This window comes from Equus przewalskii, chromosome 1, assembly GCF_037783145.1.
Source record: "Equus przewalskii isolate Varuska chromosome 1, EquPr2, whole genome shotgun sequence".
Lineage (NCBI taxonomy): Eukaryota > Metazoa > Chordata > Mammalia > Perissodactyla > Equidae > Equus > Equus przewalskii.
The window spans coordinates 2,531,231-2,555,109 of record NC_091831.1 but is presented as its reverse complement, the minus strand read 5'-3'; the positions used below and the strand labels follow the sequence as shown (position 1 = coordinate 2,555,109).

Here is a 23,879-nt window from a genome sequence, read left to right as displayed (position 1 = left end):
GATGATACGCACATGTTCCTAAATCCAGCCCGCCAAGGTTTTCATGGCTCCATTTACTGAGTCCCTGACAGCAGCAGAGACGCCTGGAGAGTCAGACTTTCTGGTGTCTGTAGACTGTGCCTTCGTCCCACCAGCCCAGGCTGTGTTTCAGGTTCAAGTACACTTGGGACTTCCTCTGACAAGCACGGGGAACAGAAGTGAAATGGGGAGCAGATGAATATTTTTATTTGTCACATTTTGATACTAAATGGAGCATCACATTTGAGCACATTAGCAAACACACCCAGGAGCCTGGAATGCTGACAATAAGCCATGTCACAGCCTTGTTGTCTTCATCTGGCCATGGGTGTGGCTGTCTTCCTTGTGCATGGGTGCACAGCTCAGCTCCGGAACAGTAGACCCGAGCTACCTCACTGAATCCTGGCATCCTGGAGGCTCAGAACACTGCCACTAACACCCGGACCGGGCTTACGGCATCAAATGGGAGCTGAAAGAGGGAAATACTCATTATTGAAGGTTGGTTAGTGCTGGGAATCCCTTCCAGAAACGGGCCACAGAAATGCTGGCTTATTCCTAGAGATGCTTTCCTGGACTGTCTTCCCAGCTCCCCTTCCCCAGACCCTCCGCGGGAAGGGCCCGAGGACCATGATGGAACCCGCCTGCCCCCACCTCCAGAGCTCACCCACTCATCCTTGCTGGCTTGTGCCTTCCTCAGCCTGGGATGCTCCCACCACCTGTCACCCAGCCTGTTCTTGGTCCTCGTAGACGACCCTTCCTGAGCTCCCTAGCTCAAGTGTCGCTCCTCTGCAAAGCCCTGCCCACACGCTGGGGCAGAGTCAGCTCTCTGCCAGCAGGACGCCTCTCTGGTCCCTCCAGCAGCCCAGTGGGGGTGAGCACGGGCCACGTGGTCCACAGTCTAATGAGACTGGGGAATCCTCGAAGAGCCAGGTCACATGTGTCCAGGAAGCCTGTCCCAGAGCTTAGCACGGGGCCAACACCCAGTGGAAACACACTAAATTGAGCAAATGAAGGAAAGACTGACCGGTCCACCACCACGACCACTGGCTGTGGCCCCATTTCCATTAGCCCTACTGTGGTACCAGTGGGTAAATGGTCCAACATTCATAGTACTCACATTGCAGGGGACAAAATAAAAAGAAGGCAAAATTAATGGCCAGGTGTTCAGAACACAGTATAAATTAATAACAAACAAAGCAATCCCCCCACTGGTCCCCAGTGGTCCAAGGCATAGGGGTTCCAGCCTCCCGATGGCACACCCAGTGACAGCTTCAGTTCAGGAATAACCTCTGTCTCAGGCAGACGTGGGTGTGGGGTGCTTTGTGTTGGAGAAAAGTAACTTCCACTCCCTGTGTAAGGTGAGCCTCCATCTGTCATAGCAGATGGAGATCTGACCTCTGCCAATGGAGATGGGGCTTTTTATAGGCTCAGCACCATCTGAATACCTGGTGAGAATGTCCTTGGGTCACCACCCCTCAAAGCCTCTTACAGTTACTGTCCTCCCTGAACCAGAGACAAAGGAGCAAGCATGGCTGCCTTTGTGGGATCAGCTCCCACATCTGTGGAGAAGATGAACCTGCCAGCTCCTCCCAAGGCAGAGATGGATGAGGCACTGCCTGGAGGCCCTGGGTCCCAGGGCTCTGAATGGATCACCACACCTACACCTGAGGCTGGAATATTCTCTGAAGACAGGCTGGATGTGCAGGTGTTGCCTCTGCTCCCTGCTTCTGCTTGGAAGCTCCAATCTCCACTGCCCTGAACGTCCCTGAGCACACAACCTGGGCTTCACGGTGCCGGCTAAGCGCAGGAGGGGCACGGAAGCAGATAGCTTTCTCCTATCCTCAGGTCACTGACCAGAGTCTCCGTTTTTCCACTGCCTGAACAGACTCACTTTATCTGACTAGACTGGTTGGTATGCCACCACCAAGCGATTTATTAGAATTAATAAATACTCTAAAAATAAAAAGCTATCACCCCTCCTACTATCATGGGCTAGCAGCCATTCACCTCTTAGTATAAGTTGGCAAATCGCCATCAGGGTTCCTTCCCCCTCCATTCTATCTGACACTAACTGCCGAAGTTTGCAAAGGAAGCAAAAAAGAAATGATCCAAAATCAAGTCTCCGGAGACAACGCCTGCAAACCCCAGGGAATACTTCACTGACAGCCTGACCCTCACCTACACACATCTGTGCAGTTGAGATGATGGAGGATAGAAAGCTGCGAGGATACAAAGCCAGGCATGTGGGGCCAGGGCTTGTACAAGCGGAAGGGCCCTCATTAGGAAAAACAGCATACAACCGTGAAGAATTAGACACAAAGGCGAGCCTCTGCTTAGAATGAGGAAAGACAGCACACTTACTCTGAAAATTGAAAAACATTTACAATATCACAAAATCCAGCAAAAGAACTCAACATTTACATCAATTGCCTTCCATATTTCTAAAATACTTTTTGCTCCCACGTTTTTGGGCTGCATCCACCTCTTCATAGGATAATTTTGTAACAGCAATACATGAGTCTCTAGAAAAGGAGAAACACAGTTCAATCTTTCCTGTCGTACGGCTGATCGACCTTTTTTCGGTTCTTCATAGTTGCCACGCCTGGAGATGTTTCCGCACATGCGGACATGCTCACTGGGTACAGCATGGCTGCAGGTCTCCACCCAATGGCACAGGTGTTCTGTGGTTTTGTGGGATTACCATGGGAAGTGGTGGCCATGTACATTATGGAGCTTATTCAGACAGGAGAGAACTCATATTTGACTAGTCGTTGAAAAATGAATCCTCATCTTGCAGCTTTACACATCTGATCATGGGAAGAATTTTCGACCAGCCAGCTTCAAACCTCATCTGCACGTGGCCGGACGATGGCATGTTTCCAGTTCAGGGCCCTGCACCTTCATTTCGGGGCAGGTGGTGGGAGCAGAGAAGAAGGCAACAGAGTCCCCGGGAGTCCTGTCCCCCTGGCATCGCTGGCGCCGCCTTGCTGGAAAGGGGCAGCGAGCACAGAAACACCCCACGGCACGCGGTCAACTAAATGAGCCCCCACTCCACTTGCCACAGCCGGATGCTGCGTGTCCACGACCCCCCCAGCCCGCCCCGCAGGAGGGAAGAGTGGCAGGAGGCAGACACAGACAGGAGCCCTCATGGGGCGCAGTCCGACATCTTTGCAGATTTTACACAAATTCACGATTAAGCAAAAACAGTGCCAGGAGATTCCCAGTGCCCTGGAAGGAGCCTGAGATTGTGGGTGGGCCCTGGAGCTTGGCTTCCTTCTCGTCTCTGTGAACCCAGGGCTGAAAGGTTAGGATTGCTTGCTTTACTTAATATTTCAACATTCACCCTCTGTGAGCCAAAGCTCTTTACAAGACTGATTTTAAGGGCTGCCTGATCTTTCAAGAGATACTTAGACTGCAGTTTACCAAGCCCCTACTGTGGGGCACCTGGCTTTTTTTATTTTTAATTTTCCTCTTTTAAACCACATTCTGCAGGATGCCCTTATGCATTCTTCCCTGTGGGCCTGTAAAGATGTTCTGAACATTAAGCTGCTATTGTAGCTTGAGACCTACCGGTCACCTTGCTAAAGATCTCTACCCCTCACCTCACCCACGTCCAGGAGTGCCCTGTGCTGACAGTGCGCCCGGCAGCCCTCCTTAGAGACGAGGAAAGAGCAGATCAGAGGAGTTAAGAAGGTGCCCAGAGCTACCGGGGAGGGCGTGGGGTTCACCCCAGGCCAGCGGGCTGCAGCCCTAGATTGGATTTCTGACAACAGTTTTTCTTATAAAAGAGATTGGAGCTGCTGGGCTAAATGATATGGAAAAATAAAGAGTCTTGATTCATATGAACCCTTTTCTTTCCAGAAACATTATACCAAATTGCATCTCATCAACCACATGTGACACTTTACCACCTGCATGATGTAGCGTGTAGAAAAACACTCATTAAGAATTATGTGTAACAGGGGCTGGCCCCGTGGCCGAGCGGTTAAGTTCGCGCTCTCCGCTGCAGGCGGCCCAGTGTTTCGTTGGTTCGAATCCTGGGCGCGGACATGACACTGCTCATCAAACCACGCTGAGGCAGCGTCCCACATGCCACAACTAGAAGGACCCACAACAAAGAATATACAACTATGTACCGGGGGGCTTTGGGGAGAAAAAGGAAAAAATAAAATCTTTAAAAAAAAAAAAAAAAAAAAAAAAAAGAATTATGTGTAACGACCCCACGGTAGAAACAGACTAATGTCCAAGAACAAGTAAATATGTTTACACCACAGAATACTCCTGGAGCAATTAAGACTGGAAATTCTTTCTGTCACTGTATTTTGGTCTTCAAGGTAGGTTGCTAAGTAAAGAGTCAGAAATATGCACTATACAACCCATGTAAGTTAAAAACAAATCCTCGACATTGTCGTGAATACACGTGTATGTGCACAATGCAATGGAAATATTTTATTATTTAACTATCACACTAAACTGCTAATAGAAGTTTCCTCCGTGAGAAGAATAGGGTTGAGAGGACTTAGAGTCTACATACATCTAAATTGTTTCCATGTTTTAAGTAGAATATATTCATATTTTACTGTTTAATTGGAAGAAAAGTAGGCATTTAAATAATTAAGGCTCTAGTCTAAGGAGACACACACCTCAGCTTGAAATTGCCTTCGGGCTTATGTTAATCAGCCGCCAACCTAAGTGGAAGTGTGGGGTCAAGAGGCTTCTTCTGGTTCACAGTTGACGGAGGAGAGGGCGAAAGGCACACTACGTGCATCTGCTGGATTTATGACAACGGCTAGGAGCCCCACTTACAGATTCGAGAACCATCAGGATCGACAGCCCTCAGAGCTCTGAATGACTGCAGCGACTTCTCAACAAGTGGTAGCTGTGTTCATGAATGGCGCTTACACCCATCAACAGCCCGGGAGCTGCACTCACTCAATTACCGAAAGCAGCTGTGTGGGAGGAGACCTCCTTTATGACTTCCAATATGTTACCGCGGTGACGTGCAGCAGGCACAGCACTTAAGACCTGCTCACATCGGTGAAGGATGGAGTGTTTAATGAGGCTGATGACAGATAAGTGCCCAAAACTGCTCTTTTGTCATAGATGGCTGTTTCCAGGAGAATCTCCAAACTGGCCCCAAGCACATGTGGATGCTCCTGCTTTAAGGAAATGCATGCATAGCACTTGTTAGCTCTGCCACAAGAACATTCCTATTGTGTTACCCCACTCAAGTTTAGAGACTATTCATCACTCATGTAAGAAATGACAAGTGTCATTGGCAACGATTCGGGGACACGGTTCCTTCCTTTAGGGGTTCTGCCGTCCCCAGAGTCTCAGAGTGGTTGGAATCAGAAGGTAGGTAGGGGCGAGAGGTGGAGAAGGCACATCCTCTTCCTAACCACCATGCCAGGGAGCTGGCACTTGTTGCTTCTGCCCACCCTGTGCTGGTTAAAACTGGCCGTATAGACCGCCTTGACTCAGGGTAGGAATGGTAGCATGGGCCTCCTTGACCCAGGGCATGCAGGGAAATGTCTCAGCAGTCACTTTCCAGCCACATCCCTACACCTCGCAAGGGATGCAGAACCTCGAGTGGACAGCTGGTGCCTCCACCACAGCACAGCTGAGATGAAAGGTGATGGCACATTAGGCCACAAACCAAGAAGTGAGCTATGTGACCGGCTCCAGCTGCCAGGTGGCCACAGCTCACCAGGGATCCCGGATCTTAGCACCTCCAGTAACTCTTGGGGCTACCCTATCAGGGTCCTTAGTGGGTGCCCCCAAGCACACAGTATGAGCATCCTGGGCATCAACACAACGTTCTGTCGACTCACATTGTTGCTTTAAGGGGTACGGAGGTTCGCTGCTGTGGGATGCTGGCTCACCCACGGATGACATGGATATTTTTGTAGGAGATGATTAATTATAATATTTGCTCTTAATTACAGTCATTTTAATTGGGTCATTTGGCCTTTGGCTATGCTGCCACCAAGAGTGGATTCCAGTATGTGGTAGAGATAAGTAAAATGTTTTGATGAAGTCAGCCATTGGTGTGTAGCTAAGGATGTTTAACCCAACTGGCTTTCTCTATTGAATTCCATTCATGTCAAATGTCACTGTACCATCAATGCTGTCAATGCTGTTGTCAAACTTCGGACAATAAGAGGTGCTTGGGTTGCAGAACGCACACCCACCCTTTGTCTTCATGCTTTGGGGAGGATCCTGGTGGGCCCTCAGCTGGGAGGGAGTGGGGTCAGCCTGCCTGGAGGGGTCTGGTGCCTCCAATTCTATGACAAGCTCTTTTTTTCTGTGGCCTGTGCAAACTGAGTGTATTCTAGATAGAAGGAAGTGAAGGGGGTGGGGGAATTCCAGGAAAGAACACTAACCTTGACCCAGACCCACTGGCAGGCTCCGAAACTCTGGCAAGTCACTCGTCCTCTGAACCTCTATATGCACAGCCAAGAAATGGGGGTGAACATGATTAGACCCACCACAGGCACTGGCTAGCACCTGTTAAACACTTTCTAAAGGGGGGACTCCATCAAATGCCAGCTGACCCACACTTCCAGCAGAGCTGGGGAGCCCATCACCCCACCAGCTCTGGGGGTGGGACACAGGGCAAAGCAAAGGACGTGTCATGTGTCTTTGAGTCAAAGGACATTTGTCTAACCTTCTCCTCTGGAGGCTAAAATAAACCCATGAAGCTGCTACACGATAAGGGGACATTTTCTTTCACAGCAGAACACTTCAAGGAAGAGAGATTTCCTCCTTGGTAGGGCACTTTTTCCATCAGCCCTTGAAGTCCAGCCCCCGGGGTGCCAGCTGTGTGACAGCCTGGTCAGCGAAGGGTCTCTCTGTGGAAGGAAGAGTAAGAGCCGTGCTGAGGAGGAGAGGCAGCGGGACTCGGGGACCAGCTGTCTAAGGAGTGGGGGGTCATGGTACCCCGTGCTATGTTGTATGCAGCATACATTCTCCCCAGTGTTTCCCCAAATTTCCCATTGCTCAGTGTATTAGTGTCCTTGGGCTGCCAGAATAAATGACCACCAACTGGCTCAAAACAACAGAAATGTATTCTCAGTTCTCGAGGCCAGAAGTCTGGAATCCAGGTGTCAGCGGAGCCGTGCTCCCTCCAGAGGCTCCAGAGGAGGTTCCTCCCTGCCTCTTCCAGCTTCCGGTGGCTCCTGAAAGTCCTTGACTTGTGGCTGCAGCACCCCAATCTCTGTCTCTGTCTTCACATGACTTTGTTCCCTGTGTGTGTCTGTGTCCTCTCCTTTTCTTATAAGGACACTCCTCATTGGATTTAGGGCCCACCATAAATCCAAGATGATCTCATCTCGAAATCCTTAACTAATTATATCTACAAAGATCCTATTTTCAAATTAAGCCCCATTCTGAGGTGCCGGGTAGACATGAATTTTGGGGGGATGCTATTCAACCCAGCATACATCTGAAATAAATTTCTTTTTAGAGGATGCTACAAGTATGGTTCCTGGTTCCAAGTTAGTACAAAATGAAACCACCAAGGAGTTTGCACAGAAGAATGGTTTCAAACGGACACTCTGAGATATTCAAAGGCGTGAATACTACCTAGTCCTGCATCCCAGGAAGAAAACTGTGGGTGATTTTGCCCGCCTCCTCGCCTTAGCAGTGGGAAGACGAAGAGGGTCTCAGTCAAGGTCGGAGACATCTTAGACTCCAAGTCCAGGGCCACATCCCCAGGGCGAGGCCTCAGCCATCTCTGGGATCTGGTCTCTGCTTCTGGACCTAACTCCACCCCACCCCGCCCCTTCACTGTGTGAGAACCCAGACGAGTGGCATCGAACAGCTCATTCTGTAACCAGACCCATCCTCGATCTCAATTCAATCTCATCATACCTGGTTTTATTGCCTTTTGTGTCTGATAAGTGGTTCCCTTAGAAAAGGCAGAAAATGTTCATCTTAGCACTTTATCCTTTCATCCCTGGAGAACTCTTCTGTAGGATGCTGCATAATTAAAAAAGGAAGGAAGGTCCTGTCATGCAGCATAAATTAGACGCGTCCTGGCTGCGTCTCTCACTCCTAAAATGGGAAGCTATGAAATCTAAACAGGTTTTCAATTTCTCCTAATGTCAAAAAAATGGCAATAAAATCAAAGAGGGAGAGAAAAAGGGAGAAGGAGTCAGACTCCAGAAAAGCATCCTCCAGGAAACTACATTAGAAGTGAGTTATTCCCACCACACCGTCTTGTGGATCCGCCTCCTTCCACCTGCCTCTCACACCGAAACTCTGTAACAGGCTGAACTTTCACTGCAAAAACCCAAAACTTCTTCACAGGTAGGTACAGCTGCAGGGGCACCACTTTCGGTGACCTCCCTGTGCAGACCACTCCAGGCGTGGGTCCAAAGGGGCCCGTGTCCTAGGAAGGCAGCAGTTCTCCAAGGTCCCTGACTGAGGACAACGGTCCCACAGGCCCAGCATTGCACAGACTTGGCTGTTCCTAATACACAGTGCATGGTTGACCAGAGGCAATGGGAGCCCTGGGACGCAGAGCCAGGATAAGCCTGATGTTGTAGCGCCAAGGTAACAGCTGCTGTCCCACCCCGCCCCCCACCCCCACCCCCAGGGTCTGCGGACTCCTGGGAATTTGTGATGGGGCAGAGATGGATGCCGTAAACACTCCTGGCCTCGAGATTCCCAGTCTGGAGAGATGGCTAGCAGCTCTGCATTCTAGAATAAAAAGTACAGACAGCACGGAAAAGATGCCTTGAGCACCAGGTGACCCGTCAGAGTCAGCAGAGAGAATCGTCACAAGGAAGGCTGAGGGGTCCCCACCAGACATCCTGGTCTGATGATCCTGCAGACAGCCATCAACCCAGGAATAGACTAAAGGTGGCGGGGAGCAGGAGAGCGTCCTCCAGGTGGACACTGAGGCAGTGGGCTGGGACACGGGCACTGGGGCCAGAGATCGACATGGGGAGCTCTGGCACTGCTTCCAGGGCCCTCAGACCACCAGGAAGGACAGAACTCAAGCTGCAGTACATGTGCCCCCCTGGAGAAGGATGACAGGGAGTCACAAACTGTCGGAGAAAAGTGAGTTCCTGAACCAGGCGGGCACAGGAGGGGCAGGGCTGTAGGCCTTTCATGCAGGCACCCAGCATTGTGGAGGCCAACTGCAAGCACAGGCAATGAGTGCACAGTCCACATGGACGAGGACCTCTGCCGCTGAGCTCACTGCTAGCTGGTGGCTTTGGGGAGAGAGAGGAGGCAGCCAGGTCCTGAAAGAGTGCCTGTGACGAGAACCAGGGCACCATGGATCCTGTATGCACTGCTCTTGGTGCAGAGCAGAGCTGTGTTCTGCTGGAGGGCAGAAGCTGGCCTGGGATAGCTCTGCTCCTGGGAAGCTGGATGCACATGGGGCTTGAGACCTGGTTCACTGTGCAGAGGATTAGGGAAACGGGGAGAGGGAGGGGTGCATCCAGGGAAGATAAAGGGGATTCTCGTGGCCGAGCGAGGGGCGGGCGTGAAAGAGTGTGGGAAGGTCAGTTCACTCCCTCCCAGGGGGTCCGTGAAGGACCAGGGAGGAGAAAGCCTTCCAAACTCTGTCCCTTCCTAAGCCCGGAGAGGTCTTTGTGCGAGCCCCTGGCTGGCACCATCATCAGTGGCACCTGGCAGCGCCCATCCTCAGACCTGATCCAGGAATCTTCCAGAAGGTCTGCTTTGTCCTTGCCTGTGAACACAGGAAGGGGGCACTCCACACACGCTGCTGTCGGCAGAGGCTGGAGAAAGCTGCCCTGTTATCTGCAGAGAGGGTCCCACGCTCCGATCCCAACACTTGGGACCCCATTCAGACCTCTGGCTTCAGGCAGGATGATGTCGCCTTCTTCAAAGGAAAGTTCTGTTGTTGGAGACATCACGGTGCTAAAATCTGCACAGTGTTGCTTGACTTTTGTGCTCGGGCCTTGGAGGCGGGGTGGCTGTTGGCCGTGGCTGTGCTGCCCACAGGCTGCCACGAAGGGGTCCTGCAGCTGGGGCAGTGAGGGACCCCAGGCACAGCACCTAGTTCAGTTCCATCACTAGGAGACGAGCCCAAGTGCCCTGGTTACAGAATGTCTGCTACACAAGGACAGATGTCCCCTTAACATCAGCTGCTGGGCCCCCCAAGGCTTTCTTTTGTGTTGGTCGCTGTGGTTTTGCTACTCCCTGGCTCCAGTGAGCAGGCAAGGATAGCCACAGCAGGCTTAAGAACATGGATGGGCAAAAACTTAAAACAGAGGAAAGGGTAATCCAAATTGGGAAAGTGCCTCCCTGCCCCATGCCAGCATCCTGGCCCCTGGTCACTAAGAGTGTCCCCTTGATGACCATCCTGGACTGCGGACTCTCTAGGCCCAGGAGCCAGGGTTGTCTGTGAAATGCCAAGGTGCCTAAAACCCCTTGAGTGGTTCTTTGGGAGAGTGGTGATGGTGGAAGGAAGAAAGAAGGTACCAGCATCAGCTGGGGATGCATGTGAACCTGGAACAAGAGCCCCCAGGCCAGGCAGCTTCCAGGAGCGAAGGCAGGAGGAGGCAGAGCTGGGAGAGTGATGAAGGCGCCTGAACTCACTTCAGGGACCAGCCCCACCTCGCCCACCGGGAGGCTGTTCCAACCGTGTCATCTGAGATTCTGTTGGTCTATTTAGCATCTGCTAATCACAGGGCCAACCTAGCAGCCAAAGCGTGTGCCTGTCCCGGAATCCACTGGCCCACAACACGCCTTTCACGTGCCCAGCCACCAATCCAGAGTCTACACCACCTGACCACCTCCTTTTCCAACTCACACAGCAAACCAATATGTCCCCACCCCAAATCACCCCAGGGCCAGGTACTAGCCAACGGTAAACCACCCAACAGCCCAGAGCCCACAGGTACCATTCAAACTCGACAATCCAGAGCTGTTTCCCTGCCCCACATGCCCCCTCCTGTGGAAGCCACAACGAAGGCTCCAGCCTTGGCTTTTCTGCTCCTGCTTGTGCCTCCTGACCATATGGTGCTCCCCTGGGGGCCTGCACTGTCAGGGAGCCCCCTCCTCTAGGGAAATGAGGTGACAAATTCTTTCCGTGGCATTGGCCTCTCCACGTGGTCACTCGGTCATCTTTATAAATTAAATCCTGGACAGAACTTTAATACAGGAACCCTAGGGACCAGCCCCGACCCCAGATGGGCCAGCCCTACTAAGACCCCCTGGGAACCCAGGGTCTACCCGAAGACCGAGAGATGACAGGAAGGACCTTCATAAGCCACCTCACTTCTTTAAGACCCAGTCCAACACCCCTCCTTCATGAGGGGCCCCCAAATCCAACGCCCTCCTCCAGGAGGGATCCCCAGATTACTTCAATTGGAAACGCTCTCTGCCCGAGCTGGGATGGCCCCGTCCTCTGGGTCAACCTGGCCTCCATGCCTAGGGGTGGGTCTGCCAGCCTGGCTTTCCTCAACATAGCCTCTCCGGCTCCAGCTGCACATGTCCAGAACCACAAGGTTGGCAGAGATGTGCCCTCCTGACCAGGCTCTGGGCCTGTGATGGTGACGTGGCTTCCATGGCTGCCAAGCTTCCCAATTTTACTCATGGCGTCCGTTTTCTCAGCATCCTCTTCTCAGTCTGTGTTTTAGCAGACAGATTTTCATAGTCAGAGTCAAAATATAAGCAGCCCTGATGTATGAAAACTCTGTAGTCTGTACCCGGCCTGACCATTGCTAGGGAGGAGAAAAAGCCATGGCCTGCCTGCAGTGGAACAGTCTTTCTCTGGCCAGCCTCAACAAACACACGGGGATGTGGAAACCCCGGACCAGTTACATAGACATGGGAACTAAGCTCACTGAAAATTTTTAGTGTAACAGTAAGGGGAGAGTGGATACTCGCATACTCTAATTTTAATTAGAAATAGGAGTTTTGTTTACAAACCGTGAAGAAATCATTATTAGTACTTTGAGGAACAGACATTTTATACACACAGGGCATGACTAGTCAAATAATTCTATTATCACAAATGTAAATGTTCTAGACAAATGTGCTTATAAATGTCAAATATGTAATCCTCGTCACTGTGAGGCCTGCCAACCTTCTCTGAATAATCATTCTGATTCGGCAGCTTCCAGCAGCGAAACGCGCCGTCCGTCTTCCCACCACAGTGACCGATGCCACGGAACAGCATGAGAGTAACCATTGTATTTTATAATTATTTAAATGCTTATTAAAATAAATTATGAAATAAATATAAGCATTCAAAAAACTTTAACCTGAAAGGCTTTCTGTTTTTAATATTAATTTTCAAAGATAAATGTTTTGTAAATATTATTGTTTAATATGTCAGAATCTTAACAATGCGACACTCCAAACAGCAAGATTACAGATATTTTTCACACCTACAAACGCAGCATTCAGGATCAGACTGTGTTACGAAGCTACTGTAGCTTCACTGGGCTGGTCACACCAACAAAAGTGAGAATTTAAGTCTAGTAGGTACGTTTCTTTCCCTAGTTTTCAAAAATGTATTTTTGGCTACTAAAAGAACATTAATGAGATAAAGATTACCTGGGGAAAAATAAAAGGGCTGACCTGAAATTCCGCATACCTCAGTAGATTTTCGAGAACTTAGGCACTCTCTCTGTCTCCCTCATTATTGCCGTAATTTCAAGAAGAACACTGGGAGCTGTGACTGTGCCCATAGTGCAGACGTGGAGACTGATGGATGGAAGATGTGTTCTCCTTGAGGCCTCCAGCTTTGCGGGGAGGGTCACGCACAGACCAAGGCCGGCGCCTCCTGGCTCCTCGCTGCCCCAGCCCCAACCCCGCCCTGAGCAGAGCTAAGAACCTGTCTGCCTTCTCGCCCTGGTCCGAGCCACCCTGACTACGTCATCCCTCCAAACCTCGACACCAGCAGGGAGATGGTGGGCAACATCAAGGGGATACAGGAAAAAGAGGACCATCTGGAGAAACCGAACACTGGGTGCGCGTCCAGGCTCTACCGCTTTCAAGTGGTGTGGCTCTGCCAGCTCATTTAAATCCCACCACTGTAAGCTAAGAATACTGAAGGGCGCACTTTAGCTCACCGAGCAGTGCAGGATTAAATTACATGTCGCCAGGAGCCGAGCAGGTCCTGTCCTGGGGGGCACACCCTCCTCTTCCTCACCCTCCTGGTGACTCCCTCCCTCCCCTCCCCTTCCCCCTCTTATTGCTTCTTCTTCCTGCTTTGCTAACTATCCCATCAGACCCAGGTTACAAGCATACTTTGCTTATTAGTAATAAATTACACCTGCAGTCAATAACTCATTTTCCAAAAATTAATTTGGGAGCTACAATACCCAGTTTCCATGTGAAGTCAAGAAGGCATTGCCAACCACGGAAACCCCGAGTCATTATTTCACGTCCTTCCTATTTTCTCATTTTTCTCCAGTAAAGATTTACAATTTCCACAAGGAGCTGCCATGCACTTTAATGTTTTAATCAAAACAAAACATCTAGAGACATTTCCTTCAATCACCTCTCCTGACTCAGTCCGACTTGGGGACCTTCTGAACACTTGTTTTCAGACACTGCCCATGGTGTACCTGTCTGTGCTCTGGGGACGGCAGCGAAGACTCATGGAGCAGGGCAGGGAAGACAGGCTGGGGATGCTGTCTGGGCAGTGGGGCACGGTCAGCCCCAGCACGGCCTGGCCCTCCATGCAAGAGGCACCATAGTCCTCCCCCTGCAAGTATAAAAACTAGGCCAGCCATCCTGCTGGCCCTCAGACCCCCAGTGGGTAGGACTAATATTAGACTAGATGCCCCAAATCAAGACAGTGTCTGGGGAGCCTGGGATAAGACTGGGCACCTGATCACACAACCAGCTACAGCTCTTTCTTACCCCACCATTGTGCCCCAGGGGTGGTGGAAGGCTTCCTGGTGCAATTCCCTTCTTTGTGTTGTGGGCTCATGCTGTGTTGGGGACCCTGCTCTTCACCACAACTCTTCTACCACCATTGCCACACATCACCCACAACTGCCACCATTGTCACCACTTCCACCACCATCACCACTATCACCACTATCATCATCACCACCATCACACCACAACCATGACCACCATCACCACCACAACTGCCATCATCACCACTAGCATCATCACCATCACCACTGCCATCACCATCATAGCCACCATCACCATCAATACTGCCATCATTACCATCATCATTGTCATCACCACCATCACCTCCTCCATCACAATCACCACCATCACCACCATATCATCAACATCATCATCATCATCACCGCCTTCACCATCATCATCATCATGACCACCATCATCACCATCATCACCAGCATCACCACCATCACCACCATTGTGGCCGCCATCACCATCCTCCCTTCAGCCACTAACACTTTTGGAGCCTTACTCTGGGTAAGGCTCTGCGTTAAGCATCCTTACATACAGCATTTCATTTAATTCTTCCATCTACCTCTGCACTATAAAAATCTACATTTTTTATCCATATTTTATAGTGAAGAAGTCAAGGTACAGAGAGGTTAAGTGACTTTCCTAAGATCAGACAGAGTTTACATGATGAAGCTTAATTTTGAACCCAAGACATCTGACTCCAGGACCACGGCTTCAAAGCCTAAACCGCTGGTTATCCTGTGCTAACGGTTCCATTTTCCTCGCCTCTGAGCAGACGTCTCATTTCCAGCACCAGACAGTGACTGCCGGAAGGTGAGGCTGCCAGCTCTGACTCCTCTCTTGCCTGTGGCCTTGACTCCCACCCAGGTTCCTGGGCATCCTTCAACTCTTGTTCCATGTTGCTGTGTCCCGGAACTGAGCCAGAGGGGACACAGTTTGCTGGACAGTGGCTGGCGTCCCTAGAGGGAGAGAGCCAAATGGCAGAGCCGGTTCTAAATGCCCGTCCCACCTCATCCAGTTTCTCCCTGAGCCTCCAAGTCTCCCTGAGCTCAGTCATGCACATTTGGCTGTCACACTCAGCCTGGTCCCCAGGGGCCACTCATGGCCGGGGACAGAGCATGGAGCCACAGGGTCGGAGAGGACTGAAGGGCCAGAGAAGGGACTGCAACTGGAAGCAGACACAGGCAGGTCCTCAGCCCAGGAGTTAGGGCCAGCTGAGTCCCAGGGTGCCCACAGGAGAAACAGCCCATCCTCTGTCAAGGCCCTGTAGGGGGACAGTGTGTGGGAAAGGAGGGCAGGTTGGCAGCACAAGACAGGTTCTCAGAGCATCCCCTGTGTGCAGCCGAGTCTCTCTCTCTCAGCATCTCTCTGTTTCTCCCTCTCCTCCCCACTGTGTGTGTCTCTCTGTGTGTGCCTGTGTCTCTCTCCCCCGTCCCACTCACGTAGGAGAACAGCAGAAGGCTGCGAAGCAGCCGCCTCCACCACAACCTACCTTGACCACCAGCCAAAGGAGATGGTTTTAGAATAAAAGTAGGTAAAATGCAAAGTGACACAGAGAACCACAGGAATGGCTTGTGTCCAGACAAGTTAAAACCCCCTCTCAGGGGAAACCCAGCCTGCTTATGCCGCATCCGTGTCCTCGATTCAGCGTCCCGGGCATGCTGGCGTGTTCCTGGCCTCTCTGCTCAGTGCCTCAGTGAAATGCTGGTGGCCTGTGAAGCTGGAGACTGAGAGCAGAGCTTCTCAAACTGAGGCATCAGAGCCCCCAGGCCCCGTGCACAGTGAGGGTGCGCGGATGGCCTCCTGTGTTTCAAGGATCCTGGCCCCACAAGGAGCCCCGTGCCAGCTCTCACGGAACCAGAGTAGCTCAGGGCAGTGACGCGAGGCTCTGCTTGACCCAGAGGTGAGATGTCCTCTTTCAAACCGGAAAAGGAACTGTGACTTCAATGCAGTTCCTTTTGCAGGCAAAACCTTTTAGAGCAGAGATCCACAGTGTGGGGAGGGGCGGAATAACGGGAGACCCCTGGGCGGTGAAAAGTACAAGGGCTCAGAACTCAGGTGTTGGATTTGATAGAACTTCTTTGTCTTATGAAGTATCGTGACAAGTTACGCCCTGATGCACAGTGACATCTTCATTCACCTCCCCGACCAGTGAAAGCAAAGCCAGGCTGTGGCTTGAGTTTCAGCCAAAGGAGGAAATTTGCCAGGAAGATTATGAATGGCTTCTTTGCTGCGCACGCTGTACGTTATTAACATTCAGAGATGCGTGCACAGCATGGCACAGGAATCGCACAACCTGAGGGAGGGCGCCTCGGGGACGTGGCCTCAGCCTGCGAGTGGCTGCACCCCCAGAAGCACCTGAGACCTGGCCGCCGGCCCCTTGCCCACAGGCGCCTCTTGAATGCACGATGGCTGACAGCCTCCATTCCTCTGATGGAAAAGGATTGTGCAGGAAGTGAAAAATGTCAAATTAATTAAATACACAGAAATTTCCACAGCATTAGTCCAAGGGAAACCATCGTTTTGCTGTTGCTGGGAAGGCACATGACCATCCAGAGATCTGATTTCTCTCCCGGGTTTACAAAGCAATGACCGATGATAAAACACAGCAGCTCTAAGGTTCTGTGCAGACATGTACACGAACCCGCACATGGACTTGCATTCTCTCTGTGGGAGCTGCTGTGGTCCAGGGCAGCACAGGGAGGAAACTCCAGAGAGAAACTGCTCTGCCCCTCCAGCTGTGTGGCCACAGGAGAGAGCCACAGCCTCTCTGTGCCTCAGTGTCCTCATTTGGAGAGGGAATCGCAATATGTCCTCACAGTGGCTCCCCATGGGGTTGCAAGAACAGCGAGATGAGTGGGTATTGAGAGCCCTGGCTACGCCGTGGTAGGCATCAGTGAGTGATCTTACTGCTGTTACTGTTCTCCAACGGAATTATTACAAAGTTTCACAGGAGGAACCTAGGTTGTTTCAGGGGAGCCGTTTAGCATCTGACTTGGCTTGGAGAGGATTCTGTTTCTAGACTGGAAGTTCACATTTGCGCTCAAGGCTAAAATCCTCCAGCTGAATTTAATTCCTGGTTTCGTCCTCAGTCCAGCAAAGCTCAAGACACAAAGCACAAAGACCTTGTGACTCAAGTGTGCAGTGACGCCACGTCGTCCTCATCTCTCAGGGATGAGAGGCCATCTCGTCCCCAGGTGATGCACAGAAGCGGGGTCAGGCCCAGCTAAGCTTGAATCTGCCTCCTTGTTCCCTCTCTCCACCTGCTGACACCATGTTAGCTCAGACTGGGCAAGAAAGCCGTCCCCTCCCCGCCATTGCCCTCAGACCCATGGTACAGTTTATTCTGCAAGATCTTAACCAAAAGGTCTCAAAGATCCTTCTCAGGGTCCACATCTATGACCTGAAGTATCCCAAATGCATAATGGGAAACTTCATTCATCCAGCCAAATGCATGATGGGAACTCTCATTCGTTTAGACTTGGCATCTGTAAGATCAAAACTATTAGACCTCACCTAATGAGCATATAATCAAATTTAGTTGCCAAAGTGGAATGGTGAATGAAAGAGGCGAGCTTCCAGTGAGCTGACAAATGAATGTGGACAATCCTTGGAAGGGTGTCAAATGCCCACTAGTTTGCACACATGCAAGTCTGCTACTCCAAGATTCTTAATTACACCTGAAACTACCAAATTAGGTCTATTTACTGATGGCTAATAAAACAACTAATTAACTCGTGAATGCTGTGAGCAACCGCAGATGCAACTAAAAGCTTCCTTTACAATAAGAGATGAAAAGGGCTAAAGTGTGGGTGTTTGGGATGGCTTAAGACAGGACTGTTGGTCCAGGCCTGAGGTGACCCAGGCTACGACAGGTGATGAAGCGCCCTGCACGGGGCTGCACCCCCGGAGCGCTTTTCACAGAAAGCCACCAAGTGCCCTCTCCTCTCATGGCCACCTGTGACGTTCAGCTCACGTTGGGTCTGAAGACTTTAATCACTCATCAGCCTAAAAATGCCCCTTTCGTCCCCTGCAAGGCAGGCGGCCCAGAAAACCATCCTGCAATCAGCCTCAATCAGAGGCTGCATCAGCAACAAGTGGACGTGCATGGGGCTGCCGCAGTGCCCCCAGACGCTAGGTGGGGACTCCTCCAGTGGCTGGCACGGCCCCTGGAGCTGGGAAGATGGCACATTTCAAGGCAGGAAGAAGGAACACCAGACTCTGCAGAGTCAACTTGTGCGCACGGACGCCCCCTTGAACCCAGGAGGGCTTGCGATCCAGGCGGCCCACTTGTTGGACATTTCTACAGAAATTCAAACATAGAAAACAGGTATAGTTGGAACAATAGTTCATAGTATAAAATTATTCTTCACTAGAACCAGATGTTTGTAAACTCCCATAAGATGTTTAAATGTGGTTCTGTTCTTCAGATCCAGAGGGCAGCTGAGAGCTCAGACTCAGGGAGCCCTGCAGCCTCCGTTCGGATTCCAGCTCAGCGAGGCCCCCTCTCTGTGCCTCGTGTCCCTATCTATGGAGTGGGGACAATAACCAGAGTCACATCCAGCGCTGCTGTGAAGGTTCAATGAACTCATTTATGCAAAGCATGGGAACAGCACCTGCTCCAGGTAAGCCCTGAGCAAACGTGGTTCTGTGTATCCTGCTCTCGGCCATGTTTGCTGAATGACAGCCTAATTGAAAGAGCAATTTACACATCAACCGGAGATCTCAGCGCAGGTGCAGCAGGAGCTTAGGGCTGCTCATGTGCTGGGCTCTGCTCCTGGCCCGGCCACAACCGGAGGAAAACAAGACCCCTGCCCACAAGAGGCTGGAGGGCTCAGCGGAGGGCTGTGGTTTCCCAGGTTCTGAGAAGTGCTCACACGTGTCCATCTGTCCTGCAGTCAGGACGGCTCTGGCCACTCTGGAAGTGAATCACTTTAACCCAGCAGATGTTCCCTGTGTATTACGATGAGGACGAGCTTTTAATGTAAAACAAACAAAACAGAACACAATGACCCTGTTGACTGCAGAACTGGGCACTCATTGTGAATCCCCAGCTTCTTGTCGATCCCCACGGGCTTCCTGGCATCCCCTGTGTGCGGTTCCAAGGCCCTGCAGACGGGTGGGGGGCCAAGGGGTGGGGGCATGGCTGTGGCTCACATCTGAGGCCAGCTTGGCAGGTCCGAGCTTTCAATGAGAAGCCAACTAACCCAGCCCCAGAGTCCCTTCCATCTTCCCCACACACCCTCCCACATGTCCAGGCACAGGCCAGACCCCACCGCTGGCCTCTATAGGCCACGGAAGCTCGGGGCTGGTCGCCATTCATCTCCTTCCTTCCCAAGGAGGCCGGTGTGACCTGGAGATGTCTCAGCTCCTCTCATGGCTGGTCTATGATACCCTTCACCCTGGTCTCTGCCTCTTGGTTTGGAAGGACCCCCTCCTCCCAGAGTTAGTGCCCATCTTTCTGGGAATCTAGCATCTTTAAATATGCTATTTAATAAAGGGCTTACTGTCTTCATCCACACCTCCTATTTTCACTAAACAGTGAGTGTCAGGGTGATGGGCCGGTGTTGAGGAGGGTGTTGCCCCCTTCATTTCAGTGTTTCCCACAGAGCTGAGAGCTAATCACAGCGTTTGGCTCTCAGGGGAGGGGGCCGGCTTCAGTTCGGCTTACCTGCTTGACAAAGCGTTTCGAACACTTGAGATGTTCTGAAGATGGCGTGGGTGCCCACCCTGTGCCCAGCACTCCTCTAAGCCCTTGACAAGGATCCTCTTATTGAATTTTCACAATGGCCCTATTGGTAGGCACCATGACCATGCCCACTTCCAGATGGAAAGCTGGCACTCAGAGCTGGGGTGCGCAGCTTGCCCAAGACCCCACAGAGCAAGCCAGTGGCAGAGTTCAGCCCGGCCAGCTCCGCTCCTGGGACCAACACTCACCATTTCCAAGTGAGACACACCCGTACGGCAGTATTTCCTAGTTGGCGCTACTTCGTTTAAACAATTCTGGTCCTGACTCAGCCACAATATCTGACCATTTGAAAATCCCCAGACGATCAGTCACCCAAGGGTCTTCACCACCACGCACTGCCATGATTCCCATGTGGGATCCACATCCCCCAAGGGAGCCAGAAATGAGCGGCTAATCAGATAAGATTGTTTTTAAGCCGATGGTAGCATTTTAAATTGGGAACTCATCACCAGATAAACATAGCAATTGCTGAGAGAAAATTACCTTAAAATGTATATTTAAATATACATGGAAATTTTAACTCCAATCCAGTTTGATTAAAATGAAATAAACCTAATCAATGAAAGCCAAAGCCCTCAGCTCCTTGAAGGCTCTCCGTTTACTGAGGCGATGATGGGATCTAACCCACAGGAACGCAGCAGCCCGAGCCGTGCGGGGCTGGGAGGAGCAAACCCCACCGAGGGGAGAGCGCCTGTGAGAACACTTGTGGGGGGCCTCAGCTCTAAGGGTGCTGGTCCGGCCCCCAGAGGGGAGTGTGCGGCACGTCAGGGAGAGGGGCTGTGGGAGGCAGGGGGAGGGGGAGCGAGGCCCAGCTCTGGAGAAACTCTCTGAGTATAGAGGAGAAGGGTGGTGACGGCCAAGGGTTTACTCTGACCTCTCGGGGATCAGAATCCAGAAACTGTCCAAAAAAAGGACACACTATGTGTACTGCAGGGAAACATGAAAACATGCTCCATGGCAAAAATGCATGACCAAGGAAAACAGTGACCACACTAGAGCTAAAAGAGCAGCCTCAGTTTACTGCTCGTGCAGAAGCAGCTCTCTGCCCGAGAATGCGAGCCGCCCGCGGGCACAGCTGAGCCTGTGCTGCCCAGCCTTGCACAGATGCAGAATCCGACAGGCCCCAGGGCAGGCAGGACAAGGGAGCAGATGGCTGTCCCTGTGTCAGCCTTGAAGGTAGAGGCAGCCCGGGAGAGTATCAATTCATTTTAAGTCAAAATAGTTTCAAGTTGGCAAATTCCAGCTGGGTGTCATGAGTGACTCAGTTCCTGTTCACTTGGATGGAGAAATAGGAAACCATCCCCAATCATACAAAGAGAGCCCAGGAAATGTGAAAAGTGAGAAGTGGGTCAGGTATAAGACAATAGGGAAGAGTGAGGACCAGGGCAAAGTGGAGCTTACAGAGCCTGCACCCCCCTCCTTGGAAGCATTAAGCCCAGCGATTTGCACCATCTGTTGTCACTCATCCCACAGCTGCCTGCTTTTTTCAGAGGATTAAGGCCTTCAGTTTGGACAATATTTTGCCTCTTCCGAGGGTTGTTTTGAGAGTCTTGGATAAAATGGGCATGCACCTGCTTTGGAAACTCTAATGTAGGTTTTATCAAGTCTTTCTTATATATTACAAAGAAGGAAACTGAGTCTCCTACAGCCAGAGGCAGGACAAGAGCTGCCTTCCCCAACATTCAACTTTCTCTTCTGCTTTACTGGGGCTGTAACTGGGGAGAGCAGGAAGACCAACAGGACCGAGGAGCTGAGGAGACAGCCCGCCAACCAGCCCCGACGTTGGATTTCACCCCCACTGACCACAGTGGGCAAACAGATACTGATGGCATTTATAAAAAGATGCATTTTGTGCCGACCACGAGCCAACCATGGCAGGTGCGTCACACACATCTTAAGCCCACCCAACAGTCATGGGAGGAAAGTGCCCCCACCCACAGCTGGAAGAGGAAGACGCTATTGGCCAGGCACCCTGGTTGGTGGGCAGAAGAGGTAAGGGAGGGGACTGTAGCAAAGGTCAGCATCTGAGACACCGGCCAGTGTTCCGGCATCCTGCAGAGAATCCTCACAACCAGCCTCCCCACCTGCCCAGCAATGGCGCTAGCGGGCCCAGAAACCAGGATGGCAGCCCTGTGGCAAAGCCAGGTAAAAAGAGGAAAGCACCCCCAGGCCAAGTTCAGCTCAGATCTTACCCCAGTGAAAGGATTAAAGGATGAAATAGTGCGCCCCCCAAAGTGTGAGGCATAGGCAGAGCGAGGGCCCGTGGTGCCCGGATGATCTGAGGTCTGGCTTTTCTCTGCTGGCTGTCCCTTCCAGCAGACTCCTCCCGCCCCTCCTGTCTCCCAGAGTGCATTTCCTAGGGCACTGATTTTCGTTTTTTTAACATTATCTGGCTCTTGTTTATATTTCTACATAAAGTTCTGTGAGAGCTATATTACAAAGTGCCAGTACCTCTCACAGATAAATGAAATTGCTAGAAATGCTGTTTTCAAAACACATAAGCAATACAAGACCCCATGGAAACACCACATAATCCCATTAGCCATCCACCCTCACACCGAGAACAAAGCAGCCCAATCTCTCCATCCCCTGCAAAGATCCCAGCATTCTTTCTGGCTCGGGAGGGGTCAAGTCATTGCATGTGGACACACAGTTTACATGTGAAAACTCAGTAGGTTCATATCTAGTTAAACTTTGATTCACTTTTGCAATTGGTTCTGTTTTCCATTTAGAAACCAACCTTTCTCAACCTGTGGATTTCTAGCACCAGGTATAGAACGTCAAGGTATCAGTGGTCTAGAAGAAGCCAACGCATCATCTAGCACTCATTTCTCATATAGAAGCCAAACGCGGAAGCACAAGGAGGACATGCTCTCAGGAGGCGGGAGGCGGGTGTGGACGGGGAGACCTTACAGGTGATTCTGAGGGCTGCTGGACCTCCAGATCCAGGCCCACAGACACATGGCAGCCCCCAGGGAGAGAGCCTGAACCCCATGCAGTAAGTGGCAGACACGGATTTGGGGAAGTCCCCTGGCCAAGCTGGGCGAGAGATGGCTCCATCAGTCCTGACGTACGGCACGATGGCGCATCAGGAGATCCGCTGTAGGAGCGCAGGGTGGGCTCGCTGGGGGCAAGGGCCACCAGCAAGTCTGGGAGCTTCCACAATCTGCCCATCTTGTGGGGCCCTTCTAGGCAGAGTGTCAATGAGAAAAAATCAATACCACATAGAACATACCTCACGTTCATTGCCTCGAAATGGAACTTTAGCTGAGGCATAGTTACTTGTTACAAGTGCTGACACTGAAATGATAGTTCATGGAGCCAGACAAGATGAGCTCTGCACATGCTCCTCACCCAGTCTACCCTCTCACTAGCGGTGTGCGTGCTTTGTGCCTTCCAGATCCCATTCCCTCCACTGTCCTTCTCCCATTTCCAGTCTGAATATCATGCTCCTTCCTGTTGCCCTAGCAACCTTCCACCACTGACCTACCTTCCACCATCCATTCGTCCACTCACCCACACGTCTATCCATTCATCCATGTACCCATCCATCCACCCATCCACCCAACCATTCACACACCCACTTAACTACCCATCTATCCATCCATCCATCCACCCACCGACCCATCCACCCAACCATTCACATACCCACCCAACCACCCATCTATCTATCCATCCATCCATCCACCCACCCACCCATCCACCCAACCATTCACATACCCACCCAACCACCCATCTATCTATCCATCCATCCATCCACCCACCCACCCATCCATCCACCCATCTACTCATTCATCCATCCATTCATCCACCTCTGCCAACTCTCAGCCCAGGGCTGCAGGCAGGCCCATGGCCATGGAGTCAGCCACACGAGGTGTCTCCAGCCTCTTCCATCCTCCTCTGTCATGGCTTTCATCACACAGGTGGTGTCTGGCAAAAGTGAGAGGGTGAGAATCTGAGAGATCAGATCATGGAGAACCTTTTGGCCACCAATACGCTGACCAGCCCGTGAGGGAGACAAAATGCTACATTTGCCTGTGAGGGGCCGAGGCTCAGGTTCCTCCAACTGCTGGAGGCCATGTCCCCATCTGGCTTGGTGCCCACTTTACCTGAGGACCCATCAGGTATTTCCACTTGCAGGCCCACCCCTGGCTTCCCCAGCTCCTCTGTCTGGTCGTCCCTCTCCTCCTGATCCAAATCCAGAGCTGGCTGCCCCAGTTGCTCCAAC

At 51.5% G+C, this 23,879-nt stretch overlaps 1 protein-coding gene and 1 long non-coding RNA gene across 2 annotated transcripts in view; both read right to left on the bottom strand.

Moving 5' to 3' along the window:
- Positions 1–23,879, bottom strand: part of TCERG1L (transcription elongation regulator 1 like) — a 223,690-nt gene that overhangs the window by 100,415 nt on the left and 99,396 nt on the right. The gene's annotated exons all lie outside the window — the stretch shown is intronic.
- On the bottom strand, positions 204–4,965 carry LOC139073969 (uncharacterized). The gene is made up of 2 exons (XR_011523216.1): positions 4,825–4,965; positions 204–487 (listed from the first exon to the last, which is right to left on the bottom strand). It is a non-coding gene; the product is annotated as an uncharacterized lncRNA (long non-coding RNA).